Genomic DNA, 8,873 nt, shown 5'->3' on the forward strand with positions numbered 1-8,873 from the left:
ACAGGTTTTCTAGATATACCTCATAATGTTGAAAAACACTGAACTCTAGTTTTTACCAATTATCAATGAGACACTGTTAAGTGTGTCATTTGGCTTCTTGGCTATGTTATAGAGAATTGAAAAACACCTCTAGTTGGCTCCATCTCTTACCCCTTAAAAGTCCTCAGTGTATTTCACCTAGCTTCCCCAGCCACCTCTGTCAAGACTGGATCCTTAGCCCACAACTGGGTATTGCATTTAGTCACCTACTTTAGCCACAGCTGGTTTTTACCTATGTAAATCTCCTACTCGCCTGAAGCCTGAACTGTTCAAAACAGTGGGAAAAAATATATACTGAAGAAAAAGCTAAATAAAATGTAACAAGTGCAAATGATTGAGGAATAAGATGTGTTTCATAAGACTTCCTCCATTCCAACCCCACAGAAAACAGTGAACCTGCTCACATACCAAGCACATAGCTACCACAAGCAGCATTTGAGAAAACCATCATACAAAGACTGTATAATCAAAGAACTCATACAGAGTTTTCACCTTTGAAAACACCCAGAGCCAAATTAGGTTACAATAAACTATAAACATTAAAGTTATATCCTCAAAGGGAAAATAAAATAAATTTTAAATAAATTAAATAAAAAATAAATTTTGAAATAATTAAGAAAAATAGTCTAACAAAATGATAGAAAACCTGACAAATATTTCTAACAGTATTTGAAAAACAGGGTTCTCTAACACCCTCAAAAATCACACTAGCTCTCTGGCAATGAATCCAAATCAAGACGAACACTTGGAAATACAAGATAAAGAAGTTACAAGATTCACTATTAGGTTACCCAAGGAGATACAAAAAAAAAAAAAAAAAAAAAGGTAAAAACCAACATAAATAAATTTAAAAAACAATTCAGGATATGCATGAAAATTTTTCTAAAGAGATAGATATTTTAAAGAAAACCAATCAGAACTTCTGGAAATAAAAGACACATTTAAAGAATTACCAAATGCAGAGGGAAGTTTTAACTATAGACTAGACTAAGTAGAAGAAAAGAGCTCAAACACAAGGCTTTTGAATTGACTCAATAAGACAAAAATAAAGAAAAATAATTAAAAGAAAGTAGCAAAGTCATAAAGCCTTGAATACTTTAATTAAATTGCCCAAACCTAAGAATCTCTACTGTTCCTGAGGGAGAAGAAAGAGCAAAAAGTTGGAAAATTTATTTAAGGGAAAAATTATAGAAAACTTTTCTGGCCTTGCAAAAAGGACATCACCAAGGTTGAGATCATGCCACTGCACTCTAGCCTAGCCTAGGAAATAGAATGAGACCTTGTCTCAAAAATAAAATCACAAAAAGGATGTCACCAAAGCATATATTAACTAGGCTATCTGAAGTCAACCTGAAGAAAAAATTCTAAGAGCAGTAAAAGTAAAGCATCAGGTAACTTATAAGGGAAATCCTATCAGACTAACAGCAAACTTCTTAGGAGAAACTTTTCAAGACAGTAGGGATTGGGGTCCTATTATTAGCCTCCTTCAACAGAATAACTGTAAGCCAAAAATTTTCTAGAAAAACTAAGTTTCCTAAGTGAAGAGGAAATAAAGTCTTTCAGACAAGCAAATGCTGAGGGAATTTGTCACTGTCAGACCAAACTTAACAACAAATGCTAAAATAAATTCTAAATCTTGAAACAAAAGGTCAATATGCAACAAAATAAAACCTCTTGATAGCATAAAATGCACAGGATCTATGAAACACTAGCATAATAAAAAAAAAAAACAAAGTAACTCTCTACCTATCAACATGATGACTGAAACAGTACTTCACATCTCAATATTAAATTGAATGTAAATGGTCTAAATGCTCCACTTAAAAGGTACAGATTGGCAGAGTAGATTTTTCAAAATTACAGCCAAGTATCTTCTGTCTTCAAGAGACTCACCTAACACATAAAGATTCTTATACCCTCAAAATAAAGGAGTAGAAAAAAGATATTCCATGCAAATGGAAACCAAAAATGAGCAGAAGTAGCTATTCATATATTAGATAAAATATACTTTAATGCCACAAGAGTAAAAGAAAAAAAAATCAAAGAAGGTCATTATATAACGATAAAAAAAATCTTCCCAATAAGAAAATAATATTACCATCTTAAATATACATGCATCTAACTCTGGAGCTCCTAGAATCATAAGACAATTATGACTACACCCAAGAAAAGAAACAGCAATACAAAAATAGTGGGCGACTTCAACACTCTGCTGACATCATCTGCATTGCAGAAGAGGAAGTCAAACATTCTCTGTTTGCCAATGATGTAAACATATACTTAGAGAAACCTAAAGACTCATCCAAAAGACTCCTAGATTTGATAAATGATTAAAGTCAAGTCTCAGGTGACAAAATCAATGTACCCAAATCAGCAGCACTACAATATACCAACAATGATCAAGCTGAGAATCAAATTAAGAACTAAATTCCTTTTAAAATAGCTGCAAAAAATAAAATAAGTAAAATAAAATAAGTAAAATAAAATACCTGGGAATATACTTAACTTATCATTTTACATTACTGGTTGATTTTATAAGTATAACTGTAGATGTTGGTAAGATTAAATTTGAGTCCAATTTACCAATTGCTTACATTAAGAGTAGCTTCATTTTTATTTTCTTTTAAATGTGATAAAACATAGAAGTCCAATAAAAAGAAAAATTTAAATACATTATGTAGGAAATAAAAGTCTATTTTCTTCACACACTGGCCTGTAAAACCATTTACAGTACTGCTGGAGATCAATTTCCTATGCATTCAAGTTTTTCCTATGCATATACAGTATTAGATTGTTAGATAGATAAAGGCAGATGTGAACAGATATTTATAATATATATTTAAAATATGTAATTATATATACATTTAATAGTATATATATTTAAAATATATAGATTATATATATATATTTGGATCTATATAAATATATAGTCCTTGGTATGTTTTAATGGGATTAAATGATACTCAATCTTCTATAATTTGAATTTATTCTCAGACAAAGCATTATATTATTTGAAAAAATGATAATGCTGTTTCTTTTATTTGTATGTTAACAGCCACACTTTTATGGAAAAAGTAATTAAGGGAGCAGATGCCTGTTTAATTTGTTGGGACATTTTCTGGGTCCAGGGAAACAATGATGCATTTGGTAGCCCATGTTTCAAAGGTTACACTGTGTTAGGGATCAAACTATACTATACTGGGGGGACAGAGGACAATTTTTGTTTCATGGATTGATGATCTTGAGAAATATTTTTGTGGCACAATCATTTACACTCTCATGAAGTGCACTAAGTAGTAGCAATAATTGTTCTCCTTCTAGTGGCTTCTTGATTAATATACACTGATAAATGGAAAGCAGTTCATGAGATAAATGGATATAATGCCTGTAGTAACTGTAACTGAGAGACTATGGACAAACACAATATAAACCACTGAGGAGTATCTACAGGGAAAGAAGTGGATAGAAATCCTAAATACTTAGGTAGAGTAAAAGAACCCAGGTACTTAATGATGTTGAAGTAATACCACTTGATTTTTGTCCATAAATATAAACTCAGGAACCAAGCATTCAGTTTATTAAAATGATATGTGTGTGTATGTGCAATTGTATTCGTTTTCAAAAAGTTTCCCTCAATATAATACTCAATTAAGAGTGGCTCCATCTAGATAGGCTTATTTTGTGTCTTGAACAAGTATTCTGAATATAGGAAATAATTGGCAGTGTTTCCATTGCTCAACATTGTAGAGCTACTGGGAAGTTACTTCTGCAATTCTGTTCACATTTCCTATAGAGTGCTTGAACTTATCTTTAAGCGTAACAAAGTGCTTGGGAACAAGGCAAAAAATGGACCCTACTTTATGTCATAGTAAGTTAGCTTTCCCCCAAACCCCATCAAATTTACGCTTACATCTCATTGGAAACAGCTGGTCAAATGACCATACTTACATTGCAATGGAGGTTGGGAAAGTCACCACATGACCATGGGAAAAAGAAATACCTCATTTGTGCAGCAATATCAAATTCATTACTAACAGCCACATAGAAAATCTTTAAGCATGAAAGAAGGGAATAGGAAATGCCTGTTGAATACGCAATAACTGCTACCTTACAAAAAAGACTCCTTTAAATCACTAGAATCTAAGGGAGGATTCCTTCCATTAAATGAGTTACATAAGTCATAAAAAGTTCAAATTCTAAGCCACTTCTGCCACTTCTTTACATTATACACTAGAATTTTTCATCTTTTACTTAAAATCAAAAACAAAAACAAATTAGGGCCAGCAGCAGTGGATCCCACCTGTAATCCCAGTACTTTGGATGGCTGAGACGAGCAAATTGCTTAAGCACAGGCATTCAAAATCAGCTTGGGCAACACAGCAAAATCTCATTTCCACAAAAAATACAAAAATTAGCCAGGCCTGGTAGCACACGCTTGTAGTCCCAGCTACTTGGGAGGCTAAGGTGGAAGAATTGTTTGATCCTGGGAGGTGGAGACTGCAGTGGACCGTGATCCAGCCACGGCACTGTAGTGACACAGTGAGTAGTAACATCTAAATAAAAATTAGATGTTACTACTAACAGTAAAGATTTGTAAAGTTACCCATATTTACTAATATTTAGTTGATCATTTTAGTTCGAATCTCTTATTGTTTTTCAATTTGTTTGTTTATGTATGTGAAGTTCTGTTAGTAGAAACTCCATTGATTTTGTTTGAGAAAAAATAAAATTTTGCTTCCATGCTTAACAGAATTTTTTCTAAATAAGAAATGTTAAGTTGATGGTAATATTCTCTCAGTCTTTGAATGTGCTTTCATTGTCTTCAAGCTTCCTTGTTGTTATTAAGAACTTAATTATCAGTCTGATAACAACTTATCTATTGAAACTCAATTATCTTCTCTGACTGACTTTTTTTCTTTGTTTTTCCTATTCAGAAGTTTCCATATGCATAGAGGTATGGATTTATTTATATTATTGCTTCTTAAGATTCACTAGGCTTTCTGAATCTGAGAATTTTGAAAATATTCATCATAATCACAACTGCTGCTTCTTTACTTTTCTTCATTATCTCCTTATGAAAATGTGATTATGTGTGTGTTAGATCATCTCATTCTCTCCTCAATATCCCTTAACTTCTCTTTTATATATTTTTCCTCCTATCCATTCTAAAGTATCTGTAATACATTACAATCCTTCTTTTCATTTAGTAACTCTCTTTTAATATTTTGAATCTGTTTTATGACGTTTGTTTCATTTATAATTTACTTTATCATTTTTAATCTGCATAACATTTGTTGCACTTTTTCATATCTGGTTAATTCATTTTGATGATATCTTGTTGTTTAATAACATTGCGATGTATTACATATACTTAATATTCTGTGGCAGATAATTCTAGTGACCATAGTCTTAGCAGGTACAATTCTAAATTAGTAGCTCTTCCAAGCTATCATTTATAGTTCCTTGTTTTCTCATGAATTATTGACTTTTTAATCATGAGCTCATATTACTTGCAGTTTTAATAATACATGTTTTTTGAGACCTGATTATAAACTATATTATTGTAGACAGGATTTGTTTTTTCTTCTCATAAGTGCTTGATAGAAACAAACAAACAAAAAATGACCACTTTAGTCATCAACTTGTTTATTTCAGAACTACAGGATATTATGCTTTCTAGTTCCAAATCCTTATAAAAGTGGACTTTTCTTAGAAACTGTAAGGAGATACTTTGATTTTTTTTCACCTTCACAGTGTGAGACAAGTATCTCTCTAATCAAAGCAAGGGATTTTGTGTATTTGTTATTTATTTGGTGCTGGATTTGATGGTAGAAGGTGAACTATGGTTTAGGAATCTCTGAACCGAATTCACCCTTATATTGGCCATAGGCATTGTCTTCTTCTCCTGTGTAGAGCTCATCTTAATGAGAATAATGCTCTAGAATATCACCAGAAATCAGGTGATAAGATGCCCTTAGAACAATGACCAGTTCTTTAACAAATTCATTTCTCCTCACTTATGTTTTTATTGTACTTTTGCCCTCTCATTTCTTCCTTATTTTAGACCTAGTAATACATTCAAAAATATGACTTCTTGTATTTCATCCAATTTGTTCTCAGAACTTTTGAATCACATCAATTAAAACTCAGTTTAAAATTATAAATACGGACTGCCTAGGTTTGAATCTTAGCTCAGCCTTTTGCCAGCTATCAGACCCTGAACAAATTCCATAAATACGTGATCCTCAGTTTCTTCATCTGTAATTTGATGGGGGAGTGGCAAATAATAATATCTGCATAATGATTTGACTGTGAAAGATGCATTAGCTAACTTACTTAAAATACTTAGGACTATTCAATACTGCAGGAATACCTGAAAATATTGTAGAAAGAAAAAGGTCCTGTTATTTTTTTCAATAAAATAAAATAACCAGATTTTAGAATCAAAATTAGAAAATGTACTAATTGAATAAGCGTAAGGTTTTTAAGAAATATAAACAATTCCCTACGGATTAACATAGGGATGATTTTAAATTGATCCATTATGTAGAATCACTGATTTCAGAGAAACACAACCTATTTCAATTGGTAAGTTAGTGGAGAGTTACCATATTGCAAAACATCGTAATTCTGCCCTTTCATCATAATGTGAGGAAACCAGATTTTTAACTTTAAAGACATAGAATGAAGCTTTCCACTGTTAAAGAGTTATTAAACTTTTATGACCTTTAAATGTTGGAATTAGAACTCTTGTGTTTTTTTCCCCTCAAAGTAATTAAGCAGTTTCTGTATTTTATGAAACATGAAAAAGCCTTAACTTATACAGTACATTATATTTCCAAAAGAACACTTTTCTAATGAAGAAAATATATTTTGAGAATTTAATGTCCAGGTTTGGAAATCATTAGCTCTTCTGGAAAGTTGTAACATGAAATAAATGTATTAATGTATTAGTGTGGTGTTAGGGGATCAATAGATTTATCTGATTGATTTGAGATTTCAAATAAAAGTCATAGTTAAGATGATTTTAAGGGAAAAATAATATAAAACACAAACTTTTAAAACATCAGTTCAAACAAACAAAAGAAAGAGAAAAAGTGTTTAAAGCATTCTATGTGGTAACCACTTGTGACTTTTTATTATTTAACAAATATCCATCATGTTGAAATTAAAAGATTCTTAAGTGTAAGAAAACTTGTCATCTAGAAGTAAAAATAAAAAATAATCTTTTATTTCATGTAAGTCATTAGGACGACTCAATCACTAGGTTTGGTATGATAGTTGTTCATTAAATATTTATTAATAAATCTGTGAGTGAATTATTACAGTGAACTGAAGAGGTAACTTTTCTGAACATTACCACTTTCATAAAATTTATGATATTCCAAAATTTTACTCCATTAATTTCACTATGAATAGTTCTCTATTCTTGCATTTTACAAAATAAGATATATGCGACTTCATATTATTTGGCTATAACTTTCCAATTAACCTTTCTTTATTGATTCTTTTAATCTTAAATGATTTATGTCAGTTTCCGAAATACATGAATTTCAAAATTGTAATGCTTGAAGCTACCCTTCTTTTTTTAAAATCCTCTCTTTTCTTCATAGAGCTGTGCATAAACTATATTGCTAAAATCCATTGCATATAGTATTCATTTTTTTAAAATATGTCATGAATAATTATATGTTCCTCTTTACAATTTCTTCTTCTTCAATGATACCATTGAATTATTGACCAGATATTTTAAACTCCAAAGAAATATTCTATTTTCATTTATTCAACTACTTTTCAGAAGCATCTATCTCAGCAACTTTATCAGATATGCCATAATAAGATCTGTCCTCTATTACCTATGCAATTACCTATGCTTCCATTTTTCCAAAGAAGTTTCATAGTGAAAATTATTCTCTTTTATGCAATTAGGGCAACAAGTTGCAACAGATGCATTCACATGTAATGAAAAACAAGACCCCAGTTTGGCATTGCTAGTCAAGCGTTTCCACTTATAGGAGATGTCACTTTTTGCACTCAACAAGCTATCCTGCTAAATTAATCTTTGGTTGGCATTTATGTCTACTTGAAACTAGCTTGCCACTTCCTCAGTATGGCATCACGACAACCTAACAGATGGGCCAAAGGACGTGCATGCCAGATGATCTGAATGACAACCAGGTTTAAATATTATGGGATATATTTCTTTATTCAAATACTGTAATAATGATCTACACCAAATATCTATATATTAAAAAATGAGAAACTGAGTACTATTTCAGCTTTATATGTATAGATATTTTTAAAGTATATGTCAAATTTAAAGATAAGTTACAGCCATAATTACACCTATATGTACGCCTGTTCAGATACCAGTTAAATGAAATTAAGGCCAAGCTCAGAATCCTAAGTCCTTAGAATTACAAAGAATATTAAAGGCACGTTCCCTTAGGTGAAGCATTGAAATGCCCAGAGTCACCTACCTGGTTTATTAATCAATGTTCTTCCCAAATATCTTACCTCAATACAGATTAAATTCTGTCCTACTCCTTGGACACTGGGCATCTTCTGGCTCCTGATTTACTGACCTCTAGATAATTCACTTTTCCTTACTTCTTACTACATATCTCTTTCATATTTCTGTCTCCTCATCTAGCTTTTAACCCTTGTGATTACCACAATCTCCAAGAATCCCGATTTTTCATGATCAGTCTGTTTGCACTTATTTTAATTTACTGCTATTATTTGATTTTTTAATTGCTTTTTGGCATGTTAACTTCCCCTTTGAATTCATACTGTTAGCTACTGCATCCAGTGTTTAACTGGCTTTTATTACT

The sequence above is a fragment of the Macaca mulatta genome, chromosome 4 (genome assembly GCF_049350105.2).
Source record: "Macaca mulatta isolate MMU2019108-1 chromosome 4, T2T-MMU8v2.0, whole genome shotgun sequence".
NCBI lineage: Eukaryota > Metazoa > Chordata > Mammalia > Primates > Cercopithecidae > Macaca > Macaca mulatta.